The sequence below is a fragment of the Prenolepis imparis genome, unplaced genomic scaffold, assembly GCF_030444845.1.
Source record: "Prenolepis imparis isolate NDT839.2.m4 unplaced genomic scaffold, iyPreImpa1.0 SCAF_5, whole genome shotgun sequence".
Lineage (NCBI taxonomy): Eukaryota > Metazoa > Arthropoda > Insecta > Hymenoptera > Formicidae > Prenolepis > Prenolepis imparis.
Window position 1 is genome coordinate 15386361 of NW_028141163.1, and position 16782 is coordinate 15403142.

Genomic DNA, 16782 nt, shown 5'->3' on the forward strand with positions numbered 1-16782 from the left:
CTTTCTCATTCTCAGTTACATTTGTTATTTTTATTGTCTCTCTCATTTACTCACTTTATATATATACAGGATGTTAAAAAAAGGGTTGCATATTGTGAGAGACGGGTAGTATTAATCAAAATAAGAAAAAAAGTCTAATAAACATGGATCCTACAATATCTTCGAAAATACAGGCTATCTTTACATTTGAACTTATTGTCTTTTCTTATTGATTGTATCACTTTTACATTGCAATAAACAAAAGAATACTTACTAGTTTTGCTATGGTAACATTGTATAATAACATTAGATTTGTAAATATTTAAATATCAGTATCAGTATAAGAAATTAATAATAAGTTCAATAGAAAGATAGCCTGTATCTTCGAAGATATTGATTATAGAACCCATGTTCATTAGACTTTTTTTCTTATTTTGATTAATACTACCGCTCTCAAAATATGTAACCCTTTTTTTAAACATCCTGTATATATACACATCCATATAATAATATTATTTATATATTATATACAATTATATATACATATAATGTTTAATATAATATTTAATATATATGCACATATATGATAGCTTTATATTTATAATTTGCATTTACGTCGACTGCATATTTTTTTGTTAACCACTTTCTATATAGTTATGTGAGTATCTAAGTATAATTATTTAGAAATCGGTATATTATTTCATTGACATATTCTATCGTGCGTACAGTTTGTAACTAGAGCGCGAACAAAAATTATATCACGTAAAATTTAACATTTTAAGATTATTCTAAATCACCTTGGCCATGTGTCACTCTAACGATCGATTTCTGTGCTGTGACGCGTTATGACGATGGCTGAGATACGTGTGAAACATAACAAATTGAATTTTCCAGTTTAATCTCATCACGCGTATCTGTCACCATGAGATTTCCTCTCGAAACGCGACTATCAGATTATTTACGCCGCAGACATCGCGATATAGAAGAGAATGAATGTTCTTTTATATGTTTCTTTTTTTTAGCAAGATCGAGCACCTTTATATATCATTTTCCTCTAATTTTTATAATCATCGAATCTCTTTTTCCCCTGATTACTCTGACTTTCTTGATCGGATTCATGCGATGCAACACGATCCAAAGAGATCAGAAAATATAATTCTGAACAGCTCGAACTCGCGTATATAAATTTCGCGGGATAAGAGAATGCGAGCGCGATATTCTCGCGCGTCGTGATTCATAAACCTGTCGGTCCATTATCGAGCATCCGTCGTGACTAATCGATAGCCGTCGCCTCCGTAGAAGGGCCACAATTACACCCACCAGCTATTCTAGCCGCCTCGTCGTCGTCGTTTTGTCGGCGTTCGCGTATTAAACTGATAAAATTGTATTGGGCGTTGATCCGCTCGGTATATCGGATCTGTGGGAATAAAGGGCACCGGGTCGGGAACCCAGGCCGGGACGGGGGCGCCCTTTAAAAGGGCACGTCTTGTGGCGCGAGTCCATGTTCGCGGGCAGCGCAAACTCCGTCTCTCGGTGGCGACCAAAAGAGCGGGAGATATATCCGTGAATCGCCCGACCACTTCTTCTTCGCCCCGAGAGTACCTTTCTTTTCTCCCTTTTCTCCCCTTCGTCTCGCACGAGGAAGAAGGGAGCAACGGGCGGTCGGCGAACCGGCTCGATCATTCCGAAGGTGCAACGCGCGGCGCATCGCGGGACGCGCGGCACGTCACCGGCTTGAGCAGAGCGCTGCAATCGACGAAGCAGTACACCGCGTGCCGCTGAACCGATAGCACGTCGTCGTCGTCGTCGTTGTCGTCGATAGATCGTCGTCCTCTTGGTTTTCGTCGATACCGAGTTTACCGTCGTCTCCGCGCATTCGCGTTCGCGCATTTTGTTTGTTTACCGCCCCAGGTCCGCGCATTTTCGAGCGCGCAAATCCGGATCGGCGGGTGACAGATCGATCGAGTGTCCATCAGCTGATGAATTTTCTGGTATACCTTGTTAAAGAATAACTGCAAACTTCACGACGTATGTAGATGGTTTTTAACAGTCAACGAATCTCTTGTTAAAGCTGTGTTTGTATCTCGAAAGGGCGCTCTTGTTATAATTTCTCGATATTTTTAATGCAAGGTATATATATGTATATAGTTATTTCTCTTCTCATATTCTCTCTATGCAGCCGCGACGTGTGAGATAAAAATATCGCAGAAATTTGGCGTACAAAGAAAGGGATTTTTAAGAAATTAACGCGTTGCGATATATTAAAAACTAGCTGACTGCAAAGCATTTGGCAAATTATACCGCGTAATGCAAAAATAATTCGGAACCGCGATATATGTAAAGGGCGAGAGCGATCCCGGCATCACTTGGCGCGCGTGCGCGCTCCAGTTTTTCTCTCTCATCCGCCGACATCTCCGGCCTCGTTAAGACCCACACGAAATTATATCGCACCCACCTCCGTTTTAATTGCACCGAGGTCACTGGATTTAGAACCGACAATCTGCGCCCCTGTAATTTCAGCATAGAAGAAGAAAAGGAAAAAAGCGCACCGTGAGAAATTCCAAATATATCTCCGTGTTTTGCTAATGACATTTTTATTAGTTAACAGATATTTTTAATTCGTCATTTGCGTCTATCGCGAATGACGAGCGCGGAAAACTTAAGCAAAGATTCACCTCCGTATGTGTACGTATCTGCACGCACGTTGATCTTGAATACTCGAAAATATATACGTATGCATGATCCATTGAGTGGAGTGGGTCGATCGGTGGTAGCCACGCGGGATTCTCGAACAAGACCCGCTCACCTTCGGTCCAGTCTGATTCGAGAATCTGCCAGGTATGCCACTGCCCGATTCTCTTCATCTGGATGTACTCGAGTATCTTTTTTCTAAAATGAATTTTTGGAGTAAAAATTCACGAGAAATTTATATGAGATTAATATTTTTATTTATTTATTACTATAATATAAATTATCTATATTTTTATATCTAATTGTAAATTATTTGCATTTTTGAGAAATATTCTTCAGATAAATAAATAATTATTTTTTAATTATTTTTTAATTATTATAATAATAAACAATCATGAGATGCTACTCCAATACATTCAGAGAATGAAAAAAACTCGAGTGAACATAAAATAATTGACAATTAATTTGTTTGAACATTTCTCGATTTATATCGAGAAATAATATTTTATCGAGAAGTAATATTAATGTTTTACTCCGAAATTATTTCGCGATATGATCGAGAATTGAGAAGCAATTTCGGAGCAAAAATTGCTAATAATTCACTCGCAGTATAATGAAACGGCATATTAAATGAGTACAAAAGCAAGTCCCGCCTGGCCGGAAGTCGCTTTCGTGGAGGGTAACGATAACTCGCACGTAACCGAGCCAATAAAATTTCGAAACGACCACGATTAATCAACCCCCTCGGGAGCACAACGGAGAATTCTCGCAGGAAACCTGCTCACCTTCGTCAATCCGCGGATCTCTCCGCTGGATTCTTCCGCTCACGCAAACTCGGGGAGATCCTCTTCTTCCTCTCGGGGTCATGCTAGTCAGATCCGGCACGAGATGAAACGCGGAGCCGCACGGTGGATTCTGGATCCTCGCGACACCACTTGGCGCTTCTCGTTATTTATCGCGCGAGATAAATTATTGGCTTAATTAAGCGAGACACGGCCACGGAGTCTTTCTCCTTGTCTCTACCTGCGAAGTTACCTCGCCGATCCCTCTGCCGGAAATAATTTAGGTACCATGCGCTTCTCTCTTATCTTAGCAGTTACTTCTCAACGATCCGACCTGCGCACTAACGTCGAGCGCAAAAAATCTTTCAAAAATTACCTCAATCGGAAGAAAATATATTTTTCGGATATAATAATACTGTTCTTATTATAAGTGAATTTTAATTTCTTCTCTTGGATGATTTTCTTAGATAATTTTTTTCTAGATTTTTTTTATTATAAATAATTTTTAATTTTTCCTTCAAAGATATATCCGCCTATATGCGATGATTCTGTAAGATATTCTCGAATTTATCTTCCATTAACAGCCCTGTTTTTTTTTATCCACTGGACGAAGATATCGGGAAAATAATAAAACAAACACACTCAAATAATAGCTTCATTAAGATTCATTTAAGCGAAATAATATTCGTCATCTGGCGGTGACTTAGCATTCTATGGATACTTCGTTGTCGATTCTTCTTCAAATTAAACAGAAGTTCTCTCAATTTAACTGTTCTCAATTATTATCGGAATGTCTCCGAACACGAAATGTTTTATCGATTACAAATCGTGAGAATTTCGCCAACCCCAGAATTTTCATCTGTTTCGAAAATTTATTTCTTTTCCGCACTCGTTGTGATTCTACTTGGTTGCCAAGAATATTACCTTATTTTACTGGCTATTGAAACTCTTTAAATTATATTCGAGTCACTTGAAATTGCTTATATAATTCGTCCTTTGAATCACGTTATTAAGCTAATTATTTTATTACCAGATAAAAAGAAATTCAGTCTCCTTGACTGTGTAAAACAACGTAATCTTGTATCGAAATCTTGTTGAAGACAAAGTGAAACAACGGGAGGGATATTAGTATTGTGCTACGATAAGATACATATGCAAGATGTAAAATTTTTGTGTTCTCCACGTGTTGCACGAGGCCGATGAGACAAATGAACGGTGTATGAAATAGGCCTCGTCGTAGACAGTGAAATGAGTGAGAAAGGTGTAGTGTCGTCGTTGAAGAATCGAGAAAGGGTGAGCGGAAGTACCTTTTGGAGACACAGCTGGCACTGTTCCGCCTACTTGCCGAGAGAATCCTCTTTCACAAAACTCGCTAACCCAGTTCGCAGTTGGGAAAACATGGCGCGGGTTAAAATCGACAAGTAAGAACATCTATATACATACTTACTTCGATTAACAATGGAGAAGAGAATTAGTTTACTGTAATTAGGTGCAAACCAAAGTATTTAATTTGATTTAACGAAGTCCTTGATATACGAACTTTTTGGAAACAAAAGGTACTTTGTGTGTTTTCTTATATTTATCTTTTACTGAGAGATGGTTGTTATATTATATTAATTATAAAGTCTTTCAAAAAGCTTACAAAAATGCATATACGGCGTTAAAGATTGTAATTTTATAAATACGCTTATAAAATTACAATCTTAACTCTATATGCATTTTTGTAAGATTTTTGAAAGACTTTATAATTAATATATAATAAAAGAGAGATTTAAAATCCGTATATATAAATATTACATATAGAGACAATATGCATTACACAAGTACATCAAAGTATTTATTCCACTGCTCCACATTTTCTCTCATATCTATTTTATCGAGAATACCTCTATTCGGATATCAATTTTTAATTTAGTATCTGTCAATCAATATTGCGACTCGTGTTATTATATATCCTGCTGTTTTTTTTTTTTAATGCTGGATAAATTTAAATAGTTGATGCATTCGTATTTTAATATTTTGACATGAAATTAAAAAAAATAGATATCTATAAATAAATATCTACAATAATCTAAATTGATTTCAATTGATCCAAACATTGATTTTAACAATAAAACTATAATCAATTTTTATTCGGTTTTCTTGAGGAAGATCATTATTTGTTGAAGTTATTTAATACTTCATTAGCTTTAATATTAAATATTATGACTAATTTAAATTCAATTTTTTCCCGAAGAACATTTTGTAAGTGACCATTATTTATTATAATTATTTAATACCCCCAATTCACAATTATATATATATTTCATACGTATATACATTAATTAAAACTTGCAAGCAAGTTGGTACCAATTTGTACAAATTATATTGAATTTATGCTTGCCAAGCAGAGTTCTCGAAACTCACGAGAAGTTATATAGTTGATATTTAATAATCTACCATCAAATTCTCATGCTATCGGTAGATCTCGGACAAGTAATAAAATACAAATAGAACTTCAATTTTCCCTGCGCTGGGTGGTTGCCGAGCAATTAAACACCCATTAATGCATACGTTGAAGTTCATCGAGCAACGAGCAAAAGTTACTAGGCGTTCGATATTAATTCAGCGAGAAACCCATTCAAAAATCTCGCAACATGCGTAGTAAAAGCTCGATTGCGAATTAATAAATAGCAACTACAACATAATTTTGCAGCAAACTGCGGACGTGTTGTTTTTGCAAAAATACTCGTCTATTCCGAGCCACGTAAACTCGGTGTCATAAATGCTGCCACTGTCGTGTTTTCTAGATAAACTATTTTTAGAATGAATATATTATAATGTGTTATATAATATATATATTGCGCGGTTCAAATACTTAGCTTTTGTAAGTATAGAGAACGAAAGAAATCGGTGGCGTCGTGCGTCATGAAATATCTTTGTAAATTTTTGCAAGCGTACGAGACATCATAATGCACGAGCAAGCCACTTTTATCATCGTAATGAAATTTTTCATGACGGGGGCGGTGGAAGGCGGCGATTTAATATCATTCCGGACGAGTATTTCGTGTTTCTAACGTCGAACGAAGTGGTATCGATCGAGACAAAAATACACGTGAATTGCGCAGCGATCGCGAGCACTCGATTTGTACGCTCACATACGCTTTAAACTATTTCAAGTAGCTTTGTTATTAAAATATACATCTAAAGAGATGGTCGAAATTCTTTTACGTTACATAATTAGATAAAACATACACGTACATCTTATCTCCAGTAGAGAAAGATTTTTAGACAGTCTAATCTGGGTGGGATAATTTAATATAGATGCACGTTTTAAAATTATAATAATCAATCCTATTTTATGACACAAATAAATGACAATAACAATCTTTATAAAAAAAATAATGGCTTTAAATAAATGAAAAAAATAATTCGATCTTCAAAGCCAAGGAAAATTATTCAATCTTGTATAATGGAAAGTGATTACTGAATAATCGAATAGCGAATAATCAAAATCGATCTTTCCGTCGTCTTTCCCGCGACTTCGAGACGTCTTGATCTCCTCTCGAATACACAGGTTCTCATGTGTCCGAGGCAGGTTCTCCCAGGACCAGTTTTTCTCGGCGCCGATAGTCGTTTCTTCTTCCTCGCTTACATTGCGACATGAACAACAGACGATACGAATCAGCCTTTTGGATACTGTATTTTATCTATATTGTATCGCGTATTTTCGATCCAAATCTCAGATATCATGAGATTTTTTCCGATACATTATTTCCTGTTGATATCAAATGCGAATTATTTACGAAATTCGAAACTCCCAGCTTACCTTCTATAGCATTGCTGTGCTTGACAAGCTTCAGAATTTGTTAAGCTTTTCATCTCAAGCCTCGATCCAGATTAAATTTTTTACGAGCAAGCGAAGAAACGACAATAAATCACGTTTTTCTCGAAAAAAATAGCACTTCTAAATTTACTTTTTATACAATTCTCTTATAAGAAATAAAATAGAGATCTAATAAGAATTTAAGAATATAATATTTAGTGGCTCATAGGTCATGGGAATATAATTAACATTTCTTGATTTAATATATAATTCTTTTTCAGAACGATTAAAATATAATTTTTATGGATTTGCTTTTATCTTTATATAATGATTATACTTCTATTTTTTTTTTAAGACTGCATTGAATCGAAACGATACTTTATTTAACTGTTTTTATATGGTATAAAATATGTAAGAGACAGGCTTTAGAAAAGAATTGTTTCACCTTTTACGTATTGAAAATCTTCTAAGCGCTTTCTTTTTTTAAAACAGATTTATTGTCGACATTCATTTAGTCTTAATTATCTTGAAAAAAATGTTCTTTATTTCTTCATACGTAACAAATATATTTTGTTATAAATTTGTAGCGAAATATATTTTGATATATGTATATGCCGCAAAATGCTCTCTCTGGAATTTTTCTGCGCATTCAACGTTACTATTGGGAGTACGTCAATATCGATAGGATTCGTGGCACGTAATTCGCTCCCACTGCATTCGTTTATCATATCTGAATAATGCATTTGGCGGATTCTTCTTGTTAATAAACGGAAATTGATTTATCGACAGTTGAATTTTCTGGATCACGGGTGAAGATTTAAAATTCCCATAATAATTGTGATTCAAATACATTCTGCGGTGCTAGGTACAGGTAAGCAACGGAAGAAGCGCACGTCTTGTTGCTCCGCGCGTTAATTTTACATCCGTGTATAGGTGTGCGCATATGTGTATGCGTATGCGTGTGTGAGTGCATATGCGACCCAAAGTTTCACCTTCGCACGAAACACGAAACTGGCGGGGCTCACCACATCCTTCCCATGGTGGTTGGCAACCATTCACTGTCGCTTGCTGTCGTGACGCACGACGTACGCACACCACTGATTAACAGACGTGTATATCCGGCCGTCCTGATGCAACGCGGGCATGCCGATAACACACAAGACATCTCGTGATTTGATAATACTATGAGACCATATATTTAGATAAATCCCTAATAAAAATAAACCCCTAGAAAATGTTTGTATAGGTATTCGTAGGGATTAGGATTTTATATGAGTAAAGTTTTTTCTATTATTGCAAGTACAAAATCCTATCCTAATCCTGTTATATATTCAAGTACAAAAATGTGCTCGTAAATATAAAAAAATCTCAATATCGAAACATTAAATTAAATGTCAAATTAGAACATGCTAAAATTATAATCGTACAAAAATTAACTTGCACAGTTTTCAAATATATATTTGAAAACTGTGCAAGTTAATTTTTGTACGATTATAATTTTAGCATGTTCTAATTTGACATTTAATTTAATAACAGTTTTCAAATAAATATATATTTGAAAACTGTGCAAGTTAATTTTTGTACGATTATAATTTTAGCATGTTCTAATTTGACATTTAATTTAATGTTTCAAAAATATGTTTGATAATATAGATATATTTTATCAAATATATCTATATTATGAAATATATTTTATATATTAAAAAAATTAATAATTTTTTAGATAAAAATTAATATTTTTTTAGATAAAAATTAATATTTTTTTAGATAAAAATTAATATTAATTTTTTTAATTAGAATCTATAACCGTGTATCTTCTCTCATTGTGAAGGCGTTTTCGTAATTAAGTCGGAGCTCTTGAATTTTCAATGGTGGAAAATGAAGAAGAGCAAAAGAAGATCAATCGGACGACCGCACCCTTTCACTTCCGATAATTACCGGTAATTGTTATTCGAATGTAGTCAAAGGGATAAACAAGGGAAACAGTAGAGTTAAATCGGGAGGGATTGTGACCGAATTGTCTTGCAGCATAATGGAGTATATCTGTAACAGTAGCTTTACCAAGATTTCATGAGAGGTCTCGAAGTCCTGGATGGTCCTTGTGTGTTGCCTCCCTCATCTCCTTGTTATCTCTTCTCTCCTTCTACCGGACTCTTCCCTCGATAGATCGGGCGATTGTTAAAGAGCTTTGTCACCCTCAACTATCTTACCGAGACATGGCTGACTTTCCGGGCGCACTTCCTGTCTCTCTCCTCTCTCTCCTTTTCCTCCCTTCCTTCCCTCTCTCTCTCTCTCTCGAACATTGACACACAGAAGGAAATTATCGTCGCGCAAGTTTCCGGGAAACTTAATAAAGATTTATGACAGAAATTTAATAAGCACCTCGTTGCACTAACAACTACGTACACCATGACGATATTTGCGCCAGAAATTTACAAGCAAAATATAGAGATACTCGAAGTGCACTTTGTGCTAATCTGTATTCATAGTCATTGACATGCGCGCAATACGACGAAGAATTGATATTAGCGAAGAACTTATTACCACGAGATTACTTTAAATTACTATATATATGTATATAGCGCGAGAGAGAGAAATCTTTTTATAAAATTTTAATTGATATTAGTGACACATTAATATATAAAGCAGATTACTAATAGTGTCATTTATCCTCAGGATATTTTGCTTATATCTAAAAACATTATCACTATCTCAAAAATTATTATTGCTATCTCAATTTTGTTTCGAAGAAATTATGTTCACATTAAATAGAAAAATATCTATAAATAATAATAAAGCTCTGCAATGATAAATGAGATGTAAAGAGGAGTGACGACTCTTTTATTTCACGAAAAAGTTTTAATGCGACCTGTCAAAAGCTAAATGAGTTTCTTTCGCAACTTGCGCAAGGATTTATGATTGCTCATCCGCAAAGGCGTATTGTCAAATCACCCACACATTATCACGCAGTCATCGTATTATGTCAAGCTGAGGATAATATCGTTACTAGAAGCCGCAAAAATACCGTGAGATTTTCTCTTTTCGGCACATCGCGTGCGTCTCTCTCTTGATACTTTTTTTATTTTTTTATTTTTCTACTTTATTTTCTACCTGGAAAAGAGTCCCGACGCGATCGTTGCGGGGATCCAATTTTCGGTGAAGTCCCCGCCGGAATTTTTCAACAATTCAATTCTATTTTTTTTTTCAAGGTTCATGGCATCAAACTTCTTTCTTGAAATTCCAAAAAGCTAGTATTTAACCGTTGATATTTTACGTATTTGTAATTTGCAGAAATGTATAAACACAGGATCAAAAGAGTTAATGATCAGTCTCTTAAACTAACTTTGCTAAACTTTGCTTCAACAAACTTGCTCGCGGAATAGGCATAAAAATCATGCTGTTTGCTTCGCTAACGAAGCAGATGACGAGAATTCGAGTTTACTGTACCGTACGGAAATTTCCATCCGCGTAGATTGCAGGCTAGTGAATTCGACCATTTGCGATCGGCGTCAGTTACAGCAGTCTTCTCTCTCTCTTTCTCTCTCTATTGTCCCTCGTTTGGCAATTAACGCCGTGCTAACAAATCCGATATTGCGTGTTCGTCCCTTTCAGAGGGATCCAGGATGTACCCAAGGGAGAACGAAATATGCCTTGGATAAAGCGTGATCAAAAAATGCCTGCATCAATCACCTTCGTTTGTATGCATCAAACAATCTATAAAAAAAATCGATTGAAATTCGTCAGTTTATTTAATTAATTAGTAAGAAAAACGTACGTGAGTATAAAATCTCTTTTGAGAAATCTTTCGATTTTGTGCGTCTTAATTTTAATTAAAGAAAAAGAATTATTTATCTAAATGACTTTCTTCGAATCCACATAAATCGAATTCCGGAAAAGCAGACACTTAACTCTAATTTTGCGAGATAAATTTTCATTTATCTCCAGTTTTTCTACTCTTCTACCCTTCTACGGGACTCGATTCATTTCTCTCCATCCAACCACGCTCATTTCGCGCAAATGGAACAAACGGGATAGCTCAATCGCTTCTATATACGCTTCGCGAAACACGACAACGAAGATGGGAATTAGGAATCGCATCTTCTTCGAACGCCAAGGACGAGATATCGGCCTTAACGATATCGTTAAGATTAATGAATGCCCTCGCATTCCTGACGCTTAATATTACCACCATAAGTCTTCCTTAGGAATCGCATTCGAGGCGTGCAGCGGAAGGACGCGCCGCGCCGTTCCGCAATTAGACCACGTAATTACACTGCTTTACGCTCGCAATTGCGATCGGCGCACTTCTTTTCCGCGTGCTAAGGGTGTGTCCCGGGATACTCGCGCGCGAACATCAGAGCGAGAGTAAGTTTGCTCGTTACGAGTGACTTTTGACAAACGAACGTTCGCGACATGCTGTCGTCGGATTTTTCCGATAAATTTCGTCGTTAATTTACGAATCGAAAAGGACGATTAAAATTGTTTAATGGAAACAATATAACTTCTCATCATCTCAATTTTTCCTCTCATCTTTAAAAACTTCTCTATCAGCAAAAAGACATTTGCTTTTTTAATTATCCGACATGTATAGATTTCTAATTAAGGTCTTCTTTTCTCAAGCTTATGAAATCTGTATATGGCTGATTGAAGCAAATTTCGATAATCGCGATGTGCACTACAAAGTAATCGGTGGAAAGATAATTATTGTGGCACTACTAACCTTTGGAACCTCGACCTCGTTCTACCATTCGCGAACAGTTCATTCACACGAAATCGCCGCGCGAACAAAGTAAGCTAATTAATACAGATTTGCGCAAATTAGACGCGTAGTTGTGTATCTTCGTACTGCCGGCAGCTTTTGTAGCAATTAGTTCCATTAATTAATGTACCGCTCATTATAGTCGCAATCATGATACGGATGCGGATGTAATATATTTACATCGTGATACCGATACTCTGTGTGCGGAGATATTACGTTTCGTAACTGATTGATCCGTTTACGTTTCCTATCGACACGTGGGTACACAAAAAGCTGTGTGGGCGTCGTGAATTCCGTCGAGGTCTCGTCGACAACGTCCCGCCAGAATTTTTGTCACGTTTGATTCGCCACACAAGTACCTTTCTCTGCCTTCTAGCTGATCTTTCACCGATCGTTTGAGCGCGAGAACTATCACTGATAATTCTTCAGATTACGAAATTTCTCATCAGTAAGTGTGTATATGAAAATGCGATCAAAAGACAAATCTTGATTAGACAAAAGAAGGCTATATGAAGAAAATCTAGAAAATCTTTATGTAAAATATATATAAAAAATTATAATTATTTTATATAATTTATGCGCAGAGATAATTTTTCAACATTTTTTTTATAAGAATAATTCAAAAGATTTAATTAAAAATTTATGATTGAAAATATTTTTGCTAGCCTGAAAATAAGTTTATCCTTTAAATACGATTTACTTAATAAGTACCTATGATATAATTATATATTTTACATACGATTATATATAAAATTAATAAATTGATTTAAATTAAATTTACTGTTTAATTAATGAAATATATAATTACAATATTAAAAGGATTTAAGTCAATCGTGATTTGCATTTCAGAATAATCTTCATATAAAATGCCTTTTCATGTAGGAATAAATAGCAGCATATTACAATGAATACCTAGAAATCTCCACACTGAGGACGTTCGCATTTTCGGAGCATTTATTAGGGCGTTTAAACGTTTTGGGCTTATATAAGAGGAGCAGGAAAATATGTATACTCGCATAATACCTTTCACAAGCCGGGTACTCTTATATGGGCGATACGAGCTTATTCTGTCGCTTGGCGGTTAATATCATCTCTTTCTCGCGATTATCCCCGCGTTTGGTCCGAGCGGAGATTAATCTTGCTGTTGTTCGCTCTCCCGGCCGGCAGAGTTGGACAGTTCCGACAAACTGCACGATTGCTCCAATGTGGCCCGGCTGCTGCATTCGACGTGATATGAACGATGCGCCCGTGTGTCGGAGAGCCGAGCCCAGGACGAGTGAATGGCGTTCGTTAACCACCTGGCGTTACGAAATATTAACTGTGCTTCGGACAACGCGCCGGCCCTCGTCTTACGGATTAACATACACACGTGCTATATGCCTTTTTCTTGTGCCGTATTTCAACGCTTCCCCCCGCGCACGTGTCATTCCACAAAATGCTCGATGAATTGTGAAACGAGCTTTCTTCGAATTTTATTCAAAAAAGCTCCGAAGTTGTCTCTTCAAATATAATTTTTGTCTTTAAACTTATCTCTCATCGTTCGTATTATCGTTCTCATTTATATACTAATTATAAATGTAATCCCTTATTCACCTGACATCATGCAGGCTTCAATAGAGATTCCGTCGTAATTCCGAGAAACTGAGCACATTCTCGATTGTACCTCTCTGTAAGTCAATCTTTTATTTGTCAAGGGGGTTGAGAAAGGCAGGCAATTATTTCTGCCAGAAGAAGCAACTCAATCAATGTCGGTTTCATTTTGTTATATAAGAATATCTTCCGAAATAGGGTTCTCGCGGGATGTATACTCGTCCCGATAATCAGCCAGAAGCCAGAAAGTAATTACACTAATTGTAGCGGGCGCTCTTAATAACGTGCGTCTAATATCGCTTGGCGACAGAGTTTAATGAGTTTGCACTGGTCAACTTATCGTGCGTCTCTACGCGACTGCAACCTAACTTTCAAATATTGATTTTCCGGAATTTCGAGTAATCTGTGCTAAGTTTTGTAAATTGCATCCTGACATTATTCTTGTCATTCGGCGTAATTCTTGCAAAAGTGTAGTCATCATTAATTATTATATAGAAATAATCATCGCTTATTGAAACGCTAATATAAAATTGTGCTCCCGAAACAAAATACACACAAAAATGATTCTCTCTTTCTTTTAATAAATAGAAACTTGAATTGAATCACCTCGCTCACATATACTGCCGCGGCGTCATTTCTTCATACGCGATAATAAGATGGCCTTATTAGATCCGGTGAAATCGATATAGTCGTTCATTCGCTGCGCGTATACATACATGCCTAAGATGCTTAAACTATTCGAGAGAAACTCTGTAATTGAAATCATATTTGTGCGATGTACACCGCTGGTTAACGGTAATTGACAATATCATATCTCTTCACATTTTGCTACTACAACTTTCATCATGTGTTTTTCTTACAAATTGTATCAAAGAACAATGTCAACAAATTACATTAAATTGTTCTTCCATTAAATACATGTTTACACGTTGTGCACAAGCATAATAGCATATCTTAACTTATTATTATTAGTATATTAAAGCTTTTCTCTCTCTTTCTCTCTTTACGTTCTCTTTTTATATTTAATTCATTGACATCGTAAACGTTATGTTCTTTTCATTCTTTTTCTTAACTTTCTAATTTTTTAACGCATTAAAAGATAATATAATCCGTAGATATTTTTATGAGAAAAGTAATGTTAAAATATATCTTGACACAGAGACTTAATGGATTACTGAGCGTCGATTGTCGTAGAATTTTGCAATTTCTTCGGAATTGTGCTCGTTAGAGCATTCTGACTCAAATAGAATCGTCGATACTAAAGTCGAACAATCCAACCGCAATTACGGGCCAATTGATTCAAATTGTCTCAGTTGAAATTCTGGAATCGTTGCTCCGAATCCTCCTCCGTCTTTCGAGTCTCCTTTCATCTCGCGAAATTTCGATGCACTCACTAGCTCGTGACGTGTTTATTCGATTCTCTACCCCAATGCTACTTTAAGCAATACTTATGCAATATAGATACAAAATCTTTTGTGCGATTAATTTTAAATTTATGATTTAACATTATATATATTATCTAGATTTTTTATCATTTAATCGTTTCGCGAAGCACCTGTGCGCAAATCGTAAACCAGTTTGTTATTTACCAAAGAATATAAATTTCGCTAATTTATCCAGAGCGTATAATTAATTTCATTAATAAAAACATCTTTTTTATTTAAAAAAAAATGCAAGATATCTTACATCGTCTTACTGCTAGAATTAATAGAGAAGTTCGCGAGCATTTACATGCGATACATCCGAATACTGAGACGGACGTGGAAACGCCGCGTAATTAATGCATCGGGAGGTAATCGCACAAAAACAAGCGTGTAATTCTATGGGATTCAGCTGCAGCTGTATCGACAGGATAATCGCATCACCCGCGGCAACACAACATCGTACCTACGAAGATTATGACGACCTATAATTTCGCGCGCACGCCCGGGAAAGTGCACATAATGAATATGCGGCAGACAGACGTTGCACCTTTCGCATATATATCTAGGAAATTGTTCAATTCGCAGATCTTCCCTATTATGCTGCTACAAAAGATGCCTCGCTCTACAATATAATGACAATTTTTTTCCTAAGCAATTCATATAAAATTATAAGTATAAGATAAAAGAAATCGCGCGATAGATATTCTATTTTTATAATACATTTTTGTGTTGATTAAAACCTCCCGCAGCTCTCTTGTAAAGTACGGATTTAAATGTTTTAATAGACGAAACGAGCGCGCGAGATATTATACGAGAATTATACGATAGCGTATCCCTTTCAATTAAGCTTAACTGTGGAAGGCCATTACGCCAAATAATTGGCCGCTCGAATTCGCAAAGAAAACAAAGCATCTGGAACGGTGGCGAGGCATAGTTTACTAGCGCCGAATTTTCCTCGAGAGGGCGGACAATAATAGAGCCGCTAACATTATCAGTTAATTGGTATACGGCTCGCAAAGTTTCCGCCACGGATATTAAACAGCCGACTGCAGCGCGAATTCAACCGCGTATTCAATTCTTCGTCGCGAATTTATTCACGAAATTCTCGCTCGATGAACTATCTACTGCTTTATAGGTGAAGATAAGTAACGATTTTCCGCGGATATATATATATATATATATATATATATATATATATATATATATATATACGTGTTATACAGCAAGGCTTATAACAAAGCAAGCCTTGAATCCAAGATCCGCGCATGTAACGTACCGTGCTTTCTGATAACGAGGACGGTGCCATTTCCCTCTTACGACGAATTAACTATGCAAATGCGATTCGTACCGCGGCAGTCAACGCACTCTCGCTACTCTAAAGTAAAGTTGACGGTTATTCTAAAGCACGCGAACATGCGTGGGACGTTTCGCATGACGCGTGAAGATTAATGCGGCCGATCATCAAACAAGCACCGAAGCGCGAGGTATTCGGAGGGTCTTGGCATCAAAGACCCGGAGATTGAGAATTTCAAATAAGCAAGTGCAAAATTAATCTACAAAAATTTCAGCATTTTAGAAAACTGAAAATTTGAACGTTTGAAGAGAATAGCGAATTTAAATTAAATCAAATATTTAACAATCTCTTGTTATTTCAATAAACCAGGATATAGAGAATCTGAAAATCGACAAACATAAAAAAGCATAGGTATACGTTCGTATTAATTTAAATCTATAAATAGAGAATGTGTCCTT

The 16782-nt window shown here is 36.1% G+C and overlaps 1 protein-coding gene across 7 annotated transcripts in view; it reads left to right on the forward strand.

Moving 5' to 3' along the window:
- Rhogef3 (Rho guanine nucleotide exchange factor 3) overlaps positions 1-16782 on the forward strand; it is a 127103-nt gene that overhangs the window by 78265 nt on the left and 32056 nt on the right. The window lies entirely within an intron of this gene.